The sequence below is a fragment of the Conger conger genome, chromosome 5 (genome assembly GCF_963514075.1).
Source record: "Conger conger chromosome 5, fConCon1.1, whole genome shotgun sequence".
Classification (NCBI taxonomy): Eukaryota; Metazoa; Chordata; class Actinopteri; order Anguilliformes; family Congridae; genus Conger; species Conger conger.
Window position 1 is genome coordinate 57,060,590 of NC_083764.1, and position 13,948 is coordinate 57,074,537.

The 13,948-nt window shown below is 42.2% G+C and overlaps 1 protein-coding gene across 1 annotated transcript in view; it reads left to right on the forward strand.

Annotated features, from left to right (window-relative positions):
- The first annotated feature begins 10,036 nt into the window (after positions 1–10,036).
- Positions 10,037–13,948, forward strand: part of slc6a9 (solute carrier family 6 member 9) — a 65,482-nt gene continuing 61,570 nt past the window's right edge. Inside the window, exon 1 of the mRNA XM_061241885.1 lies at positions 10,037–10,111. The gene's annotated coding sequence lies outside the window, so the exon portion shown is untranslated. The remainder of the gene's footprint in view (positions 10,112–13,948) is intronic.

The following is a 13,948-nucleotide window of genomic DNA, read 5'->3' on the forward strand; positions in this document are numbered from 1 at the left end:
TGAAGAAAACTCTACTGTACTACACTGATATACAAACCACAAATTAGTCAGAACTATCAACCATGACTTCACCGTGATCAACTATAACACAAAACTCTTGACTGAACCTTGACAGGACCATTATACATATCATACCTTAGCATCTTGTGCAGACATGCCCCCAACAGAGGGAATGGGCATTGCATATTGTGATATTGTGGCTGAGGACTGGAGAGCCCGTTGCTTTTCTTGGTGGCCTTTGGTTTTTATGTGGCGCACTACATCTGTCACACCCTGGTGGCAACATGAGTTTTCAATACGGCACACTGCACACCAGTAGTGCGTGATGAGGGTCCCTCTGGTAATAAATGGCCATGAAGAGGTCCACTCATTTTTGAAAATGGATCTATATGTTGCTGCTCCAGCCAGAGCACGACTCTTCTGGCCCTGCTGTTGGATTGGGGGAGTCTCTTCTGTCTGTCCCTCTGTGTCTTCTTCCATCTGCCCTGTTGGTCGTTCTATCTGTCCTGTCTGTTGCTCCTCTGCATGTGCGTCTAGCTGTCCAGTCTGTTGCTCCTCTATGTGTTTGTCAGTCTGTCCTGTCTGTTGCTCTTGCTGACCTGTCTGTTGCTCTCTCTGTCCTGTGTGTTGCTCCTCTGTCTGTTGTCCTGTTGTTTCTATCAGTGGTTCTGGCTGTTCTGTCAGTCTGTTTGTCTGTCTTTTCTCACTTGGCTGGTTCTTTAAATAAAATAAAAGGTTTCGTTTTTGCCCTGTCAAAGGTCTCTTACGGGACATCTTTGAAACCTTAAAGAATTAAAATGGTGATCATGTTGGTTTAATAACTCTACTCACAGTTACAAGAACATGCCTACTTCTATTGCAAAATGTATCATTTTGTCTCCAAATGGAGTAGTTTTATTATACCAACTAAATATGATATACAATAATATAATATCCAAATATAAAGTAAAAACGAATGCCAATGTGCAATATAAAATGTCCACTCCAATAATAGAATAACCCAATATAAAGTGATCAATGTCAATGTGCAATTAGAATACAAAAATATCACAATTAGTGTAAACAATGTACTCTTGAAAACAACTATTGCACATTCAAATAACGTAAACAGGAACAGTCTTTGCGTTTGCCCACAGCACTCCGTGGCTGTTTCAGGTTTCAGGCTCCACTGTAATCAAATCCCCTCCCCCTCCCCCTCCGCCTCCGCCTCCGCCTAGCTGGGCTTTCTGGGACAGCGAACAGGTCCTCCTCTTCTGAGGCGACTTCATTCGTAGTTGCCGAGTCTGACCGACTCATAATCTCCGCTAAAATCTCGGCCATGTCCTTGTCGGCGTTATACACTTTCACAGCGTCACAGCGTCGAAACACAGCGTCAAATAAAACTGTCTAATTCACCAAAAACTTGCGAAACGGCCGTGCGCTCCGACTTCTTCATTTAGCTTGTTTTTTACGCACATGGAGTAGTGTCTTTACGCCTGGATGTGAGGTCAGCTGGGTATTGTAGTCTATAGAGTGTTTTATCTCATTCGATTCAGTAGCTTCTCCCCTTTCAAAGGACAACAAACATGGCCGCACCGCAGCTGGCTGTTCGACGGTAAAACCATTTCTTTCTACTTGTCCGACATTTGTAAATATCGTGTATTTGCGGTTTTAAGGTTAAAAATCATTTCTAAATGCACTAAAATACACTTTCGATCGTGTTTTGTGACGAACATTTGAACATTAGGGTCACTTTGAGCAACAGTTGAAAATAAACACCATTGCCCTGTTTTATTATGTTTTCTAGTGGATGGATCAAGCCGGTATTTTTTTCGGCCCGCCGGCGGGCCGATCGGGCTTAAGAGGATTAAACAACTAATAATCTGTAAAAAAAAAAAAAAAAGGTCCGTAAAATCAACTATAGAAAGTTAGATCTAGCTCAGGTGGAGAAGCGGCAAACAGTCAACGACAGCGTCCTCTCCCCTGTAGAACTGAGGAATCCACTGAGGAAGCTCTCCATCTCCATTATGCGTCCGTACTGCTTCAGAGGCACTTTTTCTTTCATGTATTTTTCATCACATCTCTATTATGTTCCTGTTATTTTCGAAATCTCGTCCCACTTTTGGCCGCACCCCCTATGTAAAATGACTTCCCGCGGCTATGGATGACAGCTGAGTTTACATTCACGGTCACCACACTAAATCACATTTACAGACATGCACAAACACAAACAAATAAACAAACAAATAAGATCAAGGTTTAAAGTTTAAAAGAGTGAGTACTCAATTGAACGAAATTTCATTGTAACATACCTTGTAAGTATAGTCTCAGATGACTTCTCGAGGTAGATTCTCCCGCTGTCTCACTCTTCTTCTGTCGCTAACTTTGGATGCAGCATATAGAGTTCAGTGGCGCTCATCAGCGCCATCTACCGTCGAGGAGTTTGGAAGGGAACGAACGCGTCTCGGCTCAAGATCGGATTTCTTTTTTTTTTTGCCGTGAGAAATTGGATGTGTGGCGTGTGTGCGTGTGTAAACAGGCAAAAGAGTGTGTCACACGGTGAAACCGTGAGAGTTGGCAGCTCTGCCTGTGCAAGAGGACCTTCTCCAGGTCCGAGCATTTGGCACTGCAAATATAAAAGGCATATATAAAACGGACGACATCTAGTGGCTGAGCCGTATAAGCCTGCCCGGTTCGTAGTCACTCGTTAGCAATAGCTTCCCCGCCACAATGTTAGAGTGGATCACTATTAACATATCACTGTATGCTGCCGGAAATGGATCCCGCATGTGTACCAAGTTTTCTATAAAAACGCAAGGAAGTATACTTTACACAAACACTCCCAAACCAAAGCTGATCTGGAAGTAATGTGTTATTTATTCATCGTGAATGTTGCACAGTGAGCTAACTTGACGTTCGAAACACGGTGAGTTTACGTCGCAATGCTAAGTGCCTCACTTCAAAAGTGCAATGTGTTCACGCAGATTTCCAACACTTTATCAAACAGACCTTTTTTGCAAATGTGACACTAGACTGGAGAGAAATGGCTAAATACCTATTAAACTGTTTTATTGAAAATAAAATCATACTGTGTTGTGTATCTTCATTAAAATGTATCACATTTCGTGCATATTTAAAATGGTGGGATATTCACATTAAATACATTTCTAGAATGTGGTATATGGGTGTTGAACAGTTGCATCACATTTTGATATGATACACCTCGCAGGTTTAACTGAACATGGCCCCTTTAGTACTGTAGTACATACTACCGTGTCTCTGTTAATGCAGCCTTATTTCTGGAGCGCATTGTATCTGTCTGTGGATATCGCATTGTATCTGTCTATGGACATCAGTCAAATGTGTAGATGGCGTCCCATGAAAGTACCCGTAAGTATATGTAAAGGTAGTAACGTGCATTTTGTAGTTGGCTCAGGAAAGTGCAGTGTGCAATGTGTTCGGGGTTTTTTATTATTTATTTTTTTACATGCAGTTGATGTGTGAGCGTAAAACACACAATCACAGCAACAATCTATTTATATGTGGGTGTAATAGTTAACTGGGGCGAAAGGTATTGTGTGATTGCGAGATCATTTTCTACCAGCAGGTGGCAGTGTTTAGTAATAAATAACGTTAATGCTGGCGTTGGCAGTGATGTGAAAAGCATTTTCTCTTGAGAAAGACTACAGCAAATCTGTCGGTGATCAACAGTTGTTCTAATGGAAAATTACAGATTAGGCATTTTACTAAATTGAGTCGTTATGGTTCCTGAAGGGTTCACTTTGGCTATTCTGTCAAACTTCCTGAAGCATTGCTGCTGCCACTGCTTATTCTTTCTCTTCTTCCATTTTGCAATGTCTGAATATCAGTGCAACATCTGTCACTCTGGGAGAGCAGAGACATGCATAAATGTCACAACAACTCATAAAGGTATCAGAAATTGAGCCCATTAACACTGAAATACCGTCAAGACCTGATCTCTTCGCTGAAAGTCATTTGAAAAAGCAGCACCGCACTGCTTAGGAATTTCAGTCACTCCTTCAAGACCAGCGGGTCTTGTCTGACTCTGATGGCCAATGTGCATAACAGTAACTGTGACTTTGACGTGGAAAACAACCTTTGATTTCAAAATTTCCCAGAGATTGTTAGCCACGATGATCACAATTTAAACATCCTCACGTGTGGAAACAAAACATCAATCTCATGCAACGTGATTCTGCTGTAGATAAAGCATGTTCATCAGACGTGAAGAAAAACATATTAGAAAAGATTTATCCATTCGTGACTGGAAATTGGCTGTAATGAAAGCACGGAGACAAAGACAAAGGAGGCACATTCCTGCACTGACTCTGGAACTCTCTCAAAAAATAACATGGTTCTGAGTGTGACTGATGACCTATTGCCAAACAGACAAATTACACAGGGCTTTCAGTAAATGTGCTAAATGAAGACATTCTTCCCTCCGTGTTTTCTGAAATATAACTGTATGTTATCAAATGATGAAGCTGATGTTTGGATCGACCATGCAGGCTTTAATCATATTCAAGTGTTCCAGGCTAATGAGTCATGTGACTGATTCATGAAAAAGGCAAGAGACCCAATGTGTTTCACACACTGCGATTTGTATGTAACTAACAACTTTATCATTGTTATTATGAATGTGAGAGAATGCATGTTTGAATAATATTGTCTATGTATTCATTTACAGGCATAGTTGTCCAAAGGGACTTGCCATTTTAGTACAGTGCAAGTATAAACCAATCCTCAGCTGGCTAATTGTAAAATGTAGAGGAATGTATGTGGTTCCACTGGTTGACTTTTTCTGCGGACTTATCGATTCCCGGTTATCAGAACCATGCCACAGTTCCATTGGATTTTAAAATCCGAGACCTCCAATATCAGAGATGGTACTCAAAATATCAGAGATGTTACTCTCTGCTAAGTCCTCTTCCCTGTTAAGTCCTCTCCGACAATCGACCTCTCACTGATTGTTGAGGACTTTGTAGTATCCTCCTCCCATACGGCCAAGAATCTTGGGGTGACTCTTGATAACCACTTCACCCTGAGTCCACATGTATCCTCCACTGCCAGAATCTGCAGGTTCTTCCTCTACAGTATATGCCATATCCGTCATCTCCTGACGGAGAAAGCCACCCAGCTCCTAGTCCAGGCGCTCGTCATTTCCCGCCTGGATTACTGCAACTCCCTCCTAGCTGGTCTCCCAGCTTGTACCATCAAGCCCCTCCAGCTGGTCCAGAATGCTACAGCCCGCCTGATCACCAGTCAGCCCAGGTCAGCTCATGTCACCCCACTCCTCATTGGCCTCCACTGGCTTCCTGTTGCCGTATGCATCTGTCATGCTTTAGGGGCAAATTCCGCCTCAACCTTGCGATTCTGTACTTGTGATTCAGATGTTTGGCTTGATGTATGTGTTTATAAATTGTACACTCACAAAGCCCAAGGCTGGTTGGCAGTGTTGAGAAAACTACTGTGAACAGAGTTGTACAAATTACCAATTGGCTTACTTCACACTGAAAGTACTTTAAGTGCAACCAAGCTACCCTAAAGAGAAATATAGCCTGCAAAATTACAATTAATCAAAAAATGCAGGTCAAAATAAATGACAGGAAAAGGTTTCATTTTCCCCTTGAGTTTCTGCTTCGTATTTGCTGAAAGGGGGCCATGGGTGTTCCCCAGACTGGATGAGCGTGTGAACAAGGCGTTCATTTTGCACACCACCACAAAACCACTGCACAGCCCAGTGGGCAGAAGCAGCGACGTGTAGCAACTGGCAGTTGGTGACCATAGTGGAGCAGAGTGCTCCACACCAATCAGGATTAGATGGGCAAGGGGGGGGGGGGGCGTGGTAGTATTTGGTAAAAAGGGGGTTGGGTAACAGTATTTTAGAGCCAAAAGTCATTTGTAGTTCCTGCAGTAAACTACACTTCAAAATTACAACAAAAAGTATTGGTGACACTTTTTTTAGTTTAAGGGTCCTACAAAAGCTATACAGAGCTCTTATTAACGCTTTATTACAGTCAGGTACACAATTTTTGGCACTCTTGATAAATATGAACAAAAAAATACTGTGCACTACAATATACTGTACAATATAATACCGTTACTGACATAAACTTTATTTTCCAACATTTGTAAAGTGTGCTTTACTAATGATTATTTTTCATTCTTCAAACATTTTTCTAATAAAAAAAAGTAATAAAAGCCCCTGATTTGTGGCTTGTGCAACCACCCATGGAATGATAGCAAAGATGATAGCCGTTAGTCTTTTCCTATAATTTGTGATAGGGTTAGAACGTTTCAATATCATTGATATCCTTGGCAGTGCCGCCTCACAGCAAGGAGGTCCTGGGTTCAAATCTATGGAGTTTGCATGTTCTCCCCTTGTCTGCGTGGGTTTCCTCCGGGTACTCCGGTTTCCTCCCACAGTCCAAAGACATGCAGGTTAGGCTGAGTGGAGAGTCTAAATTGCCTGTGGGTATGAGTGTGTGATTGAATGGTGTGTGTGCCCTGCGATAGACTGGTGACCTGTCCAGGGTGTATTCCTGCCTTTTGCCCAATGTATGCTGGGATAGGCTCCAGCCCCCCTGCGACCCTGATCAGGATAAGCGGGTTAAGATAATGGATGAATGGATTTTGGTACATTGCTGCTAAAGGTGGTGCAACCAGTTATTAAGTTCAATGGGGGCGACTACTTTTTCACAGGAGTGGAAGAGATCAGAGAGACAGATCAAAGATGCTATCTCTGACATGAGGAGGCTAGGGGAACCAGTATAGTGACAAAGTTTTGTTTGTAATTTTCAGGTGGAAGACAACTATATCATCTTCCTTATATTTTAGGTTAGCATTTCAGAAGAGTTAGCTGGTCCTATATTAGCACTTTAGGGGCAACTTTTGCCTCAAGCTTGTGATTCTTTTCTATTCAGATAAAATATACGTAAGTCTCTTAATTGTTGTTGATTAAATGTGTTTAAATGCCTTGTACACCTACTAAGCCAAGGACTGGTAGGCTATATTAGTGTTACGTTCTCAGGCGTCCAGGGGTAGGAGGGAGTACGCAACAAAATTATAATGAAATAAAAATGACCGGGAGGATGTATTTGAGCGCTATTGGAGTAAAAATGATCGAACAAACCAGGTTTGAGGTGCAATAGGTGTATTTACAAAAATTTACAGTGGCGGTGCTATTTACAGTTTTCAAACAAAAACTCACAAGACAAAGACACATCGGGTACGAGGCCAAGGGACCTGGGTGTTGCCAAATCAATTAAATGAACAAAACCAAAGAGAGCTAAAAACAAAATACATACTAACTGTTCTCTGAACAAAATAATATATCTCTACTCTATAATCAAAAGTACATAGGTGTCTAAACAATGGTTCACCCTACGTGCAGCAACAGTGTATAGAGGCCTCTGTCTTACCTGCCCCAGGGCCTACACACGGACAACCACATTCACAGGAGTAGGAGAACGGAGGAACACGCATGCACACAACAGGGTTATGAAGCGAATGAATAGGCAAGTCAAGCATCGCCCCCTATAGGGCAGCCAACACAGTTTATATAAGCAGAGGGATGTGATTGGTGGAGGCGGGACCAGGGCAATGATGATGGACAGCAGGGACAGCGAATGGAAATGGTTGATGGCTTCATCTGTAGAGTTTAAGGGGGGGAAACAGACAGACATACATACGTGGAACGTAACAATTAGTCTAATGCTATATGTGTGAGGTCATGATCTTCCTGCATACCAGAGACACCCAGACACCATGGGGCCCTCATATGTCCCACAACAAGCTTTTCAGTGGCCTAGGGTGGTATTTGGTATATCCTTTTCATAAAGCTAGTCCATCGGTCTGTTGACACTATGTTCCAAAGAAAGAGTAGGCTGCTTTGACGAACTGCCCCAGCGCGTGGACCTGCCAGACTATGCGTGGACCTGCCAGACTATACCCAAACCAACTGTAAACAGAAGATATCGTGTGGTTGGTCACAGCAGCTGCTAGAGGATCAATATGTGATATACAATTACAGTACAATACAATACATACATAAAATTAGTTTGAAGAGTAGAGGTAGGCTAACAGATACTGTAGCAGTGTCAGACCGTTGTCATCACTGTCAATATCTTTTGACAGTCAATGTAAAAGTTTTATCACGCCCTGATATTTCTATCTATTTATCTGAATCATAGTTCATAAGTAGGGCTGTTCTTTGTGGTTGCCAGGCTTTCTCACGATTGTCTGCATCAGCGTTGCACTTAGTGATGATTCCATTGCTGCATGAGCGTGACTGGTAATCTCCAATGCTAGGTGCACATGCAGCATTGTAGTTAATAATCTCCATTTTGAATTGCACACGCTGTAACTGGTAATCCCTTCCATTAATGCATGAACAGTCCGAGCTGGTCATCTCCTCCCATTAGTAGGCACACATGCAGGAACCAGACGAGGGGTCGATTCAATGCAATTAGTTGAAAAGCGCCTTACACTCATTGAACCTTCATGAACTGGTATTGATAGGGCTCAGTTCCATTTTGGTTCAGGAAACAAACAAAAATAGAATGTTCTAATCAAAATTAATTAAATAAAGTTCAGTTAGTTTCCTGAATTTACTGAATTGAAACAGAATGAACTCCAACCCTGGCAGGAAACTCAGTTCTGCATATCCATGAAGGGTAATCATCATTTCTTGAGACTGACTTACAGGCAACTGGGTCAGCTCTAGACAGGGTGAGGTGGAGGTCTTATACCCCCCTTTTTCTGTTTTGTGTTGGGGTGATGAGGTGCTACAGTGTGGCAAAACAAAACTGTCAGTCCATCCCAAAAAGGATAAAAGCTGTAAAAAAAGTGGAAGTGTGAACTTCTGGCAGTTTGAAAGATTTCAGTCTTTGTAAAATCTCCTGGAAATTTACCAAGTCTTCCTGTCTTTCATTGAATTGGCAATTCTCAAGTACTATGGTGGTCAAGGTCATATTTGCTTGCTCGCTTAAGAGGTTTTTATGCATTGTCGCTTTGCAAAGTGAAAAAAATTCAATTTGTGATGGTCTGTGGAAATACGTAAAGTGAATATTGCGTTGCTTTTCGTTCATATAATTTGTTCTTGACAGAACGCTAGGTTTGTGATCGTACGAGAGGTCTGTTTCATACAGTAGATACTGCAATCTTGACAGAGAGCAAAATACACGTTTATGGAAAGATGCGCAGAAGTGACGTGGCTACAGCAGAAACACCGACAATTTTTGAGGCTCATTGTGCAACCCATGTGAGACAGGTAATGATTCCTACCTTGCTGCTTATGTCCAAATAGACACTTTGCTGGTTTATGATGTTTTATATGTATAATTTGGCGTTAAATAGCTGCTACCCCCTACATCTGCATCATTGAATATCTAACAATCATAGACGGACATTCGACGATTTATCTTGCTCTCGTATGGTAGCACAGACTACCCTCAAACCCAGTTGTCTTTGATTGAAACAGCCTCGTTATCAGAATAGCTTGTCCTATAAAATCACAGATTCAATGTGCAACCTTGTCGCGTTTGTAACAGAAATGTTGTACACATGTTGTACCTTTCGTAATTGCACGAATACATTTGTATTCACACAGGCTTCAATGAACAAAAATATATATCTTCTAGCCTAGGCTACATGTTTTTTTATTACGTGTAGGCTATACCTGAAGTCGACGTACGTATGTTTGAGAACACGTTGCTTATTGTTAAGTAAGGTGAACATGCAGTTCGGGCTGGATTGGCCGGTTATTACCATGCCTAATGTAACATTGATTGTTACATTGACAACATTGAACAAACCTAATGTTACAGCACACACCTTTAAAAACGTAATGTTGAGATCAGATTTTAAGCAAATATCATTTTGGCGTTCGAACAAGCAGGGGAAGGGGAATAAGCATGTATGGGAGGGATCTCAGTCGGTGGGAGGAGACTTGTCTTCAACTTTTCCTTTTAAATGCAATTTTTTCAAGTTAAAAAAGGAGGGGCAACGAGGTCCTACGTTTAGAAACAGCCCAAAACTGCAAGGTGATGCAACTTCTGAACTGCCTTATTGGCAAGCGTCTGAACAAGACGGCGGACAGGCTACGTTTGTGGTAAGGTTTACTGAATTAAATTAATTTCTATTGATATTAATTATTCACACTGTAGTTAATGGAGGCTAAATTATTTTTACCATTGGTGATAACACGAGGAGGTGTAGCTGTGGTTAGCCAGCAGGGCTAATGTGAGACAAATTGGTAACTCGCATTGTTTAGTTTGGCTGGCTAAGTATAATTGGCAATATTGTAATATTGTTGGCAAACAGCCCACTATTTGTAATTCATGTATTTTTATACGCTCCTATATTTTAAAGCGCTATTTAATAATAACTATATGATAATGTTGTGTAGACACTGCTGTTTGCTAGCTAACTAACGTTTCACTGACTGGAGAGCTGTGCGTTCTCCTAACAATAGAGAAGATATCTGCAGTGGTCAGAGAACGACTGTTGATCATTTTAACAACAACATACATGTTAACATGGTGTTTACTAGTCATTTCGAAAGAAACAAACGGTGACAAGCTCTCTAGTATTCCTGTCTGATTGCGCTAGTTTGCTATCGATATTCTGCTAGAAGGTTAGTTAGTACCCATGTCGATAGACCGTTAGCTTGACAACTGGAGGTGGGTAGGTTATATTTTGCATCGCTGCATTAATAATGCTGGAATTGCTACATTATCTTTCATTCGCTATAGGAAGAACGTAAGTACATTTGTCGATATTGTTCCCGTGCATTGTTATTGCAACATTTCTTTAGAAAACACATCGTCAGTCCGCGGTGCATTTGTAAGAGCTGAGACGTTAAATCGAAGAAACACGTGGCAATAATTCATCCAATTTACTGCCTTGTTAGTGGCAGTAGTGGCGATATCTGGTTGACCGCACGGGTCCCTTTTTCGGGACAAGGTATGCGCAAACGCGCCTGAGCGCAGGTGGAATTGCTCGTTTCATTCCCCGCAAACGGAACAAGTGTCACTTTAGCCATGTTTTATTTCTTTATTACGGGGCAAGGCTGTGTATGTCCAATTACCATCCCAATTTGGAATGTCCAACCAATGCCAACCATGTTCATGGGTGAAACTGGGACACACGGGAGGGTGCAAACCTGCAGCTTTCCTCTGGAACACGTGGCTCAGCCACCTAGTTCTAGACACCACCTATAAACATCCACAGAGTGGAATCGAAGGAAGACCACACATGAAGCTGGCGTCTAGACCATGGGCGCTGATTCGCCTCGTGGGGGTTGCCACATGAACGGGAACTGACTGATGCCACCCATGCCCTGAGTGACCCAATAGACAATTGTGTGTAGCGGGGAGCTTGGCTACAGTTGTTCGCTTGTAAAAGCACAGTGAAGTGCTGGACAACGAAAGCTTGTAGCCAGTTGCCGTGCTGTGCCAACACTCCCTGATGACATAACCCATCCATCCATCCATCCATCCATTATCTGAACCCGCTTATCCTGATCAGGGTCGCAGGGGGGCTGGAGCCTATCCCAGCATACATTGGGCGAAAGGCAGGAATACACCCTGGACAGGTCGCCAGTCTATCTCAGGGCACACACACTCATACCTACGGGCAATTTAGACTCTCCAATCAGCCTAACATGCATGTCTTTGGACTGTGGGAGGAAACCGGAGTACCCGGAGGAAACCCACGCAGACACGGGGAGAACATGCAAACTCCGATGACATAACCCTCAAATTAAAAATAACGTTGTTGCCCTTGGCTAGGGGCGATTTTGTCTTTAGTTGACCGGTAATGTGTTTGTCTTACAAATCTACGGGTGAGTGAGAAGCAAGGGTTCAGATCCCACCTGGGACTCTGGCAAATGGTTACATGGTGCTACGAACACCACTGGGCTCTGGCATGGTGTGGACTTGAATCCAGACCTTGGGGCTCATCCGTGCTTCACAGTGTGGAAGGTTTGTTAGTTTCATGGTCTACAGTAAACCTGTTTGCCTCAACATGGGTTGAGCACTACAATAGAAACATTTGGCACCGTGCTTGCTAGTTTTGTGTGTTTGCGTTTGAAACCATCCCTGACCAGGTTTAAACTAAATGCTGTTGCATTGTGCTCTTTTGGTGGCATTATGAATGTCCCACACATAGGAATGCATGAACACATAACATAGCTGCAAGACATATTTTGTTTTTGACTGTTACTATTTCATATGTAATCAGTGTTAAGTTATACAGTCCAGTGTTGGCTATTTAGGCACTGCACCTAAATGGAGTTATTCAATGTAAATTCCTTGGATGAGAGACACAAGGAACATGGGAGACTGACTCTACACCTGTCCAATAGCATAACATACAGTAGTGCTCTAAAATTTGGGCACCTCTGGTAAAAAAGCCTTTTACAATTAATTAGTGAATTTTTTACTGTTTCAAAATAATAATAAATAAAAAAAAAGGGAAAAAGGCCTTGTGCAAAGGTTTGGGAACTTTTTCTACATTCTTCCTGGCAGAACACCTCTAGCTCAGAAATATTCTTCGGCTTCCTTGCATGTATGGCTTGTTTGAGATTTCTCCACAGATTTTCAATAATATTCAAGTCTGGGGACTGACCATTCCAAAACCTTCATCCATCTTTCCTGGAGGTACTTCCTGGTTGATTTCAAGGTATGCTTTGGATCATTGTCTTGCTGCAATACCCAACCTCTCTTCATCCTCGATGGCTGGACTGACTTTTGAACGTTATCCTCTAGAATTTCTTAATATTTGGTGGAATCCATTCTTCCTTCCACTCGCACAGTATTTCTGTGTCCCGAGCTGCCACACAACCCCAAAGCATTATGGATTCACCTCTATGTTTCACAGTTGGCAAGGTTCTCTTCTCTCCAAAGGCTATAGCCATTTTTCTCTAAACATGCCTTATTTGGTGGTTTCAATTTTGGTTTTGTCACACACATTGTTCCAAAAGTATGTTGTATTGTTATCATGTCAACAGCTAGACCTATGTCTGCTACTCTTTTTTTGCAGCTCTTTTGCAGTGATGTGCGGGTTCTTCTGAGAATTTCTCACTAGGTCTCAGGCCATTCTATCTGAAATCTTGGTCTTCCAGATCTTGCCTTGACTTCAACTGTTCCATTTATCTTCCATTTTCTAATAATGTTTCTGACAGTGGAAATAGGTTGAGAGTTTTTGTAGCCTTCTTGGTAACACCAGTCAGAACAGCCACTGCAGTTGGATACTTTAGAAGGCAAGGAGTTACTTCAGAATAAAAAGTTCAGCCCTGGAAGTATATTCACCTGACTCACTAAAGCCCTAACGAATAAATCACCGGCATCTGGGCCTTTAGTAATCATCTTTCTAAAAAGTAACAAAGAATAACCCAAACCGGTTCCCAAACTTTTGCTCAGGGCTGTTTTCCTTTGTTTATATAATTATAAACAGTAAAAAATGAAAATAATTAGTCTCCTGTTTAACTTTGTACCATTTAGAGTTCAGGTTTGTTTCGATCACATGCAGATTCATTGTAACAGACATTTAAACCAGGGGTGCCCAACAATTTCCCACTCCACTGCATGCCTTTGTTATATGCATGTAGGCACACTGGTTCTTATGTTAATTTTCAAACTGCCTCTGCAGTCAAATGACTTATATAATGTGGCGCTGTATGTGACCACGCCTCACAGCAAGGAGGTCCTGGGTTCGAATCCCCGTCGACCGGGCCCTCTCAGTGCAGAGTTTGCATGTTCTCCCGGTGTCTGCGTGGGTTTCCTCCGGGTACTCCGGTTTCCTCCCACAGTCCAAAGACATGCACGTTAGGCTAATTGGAGAGTCTAAATTGCCCGTAGGTATGAGTGTGTGAGTGAATGGTGTGTGTGCCCTGCGATAGACTGGCGACCTGTCCAGGGTGTATTCCTGCCTTTCGCCCAATGTA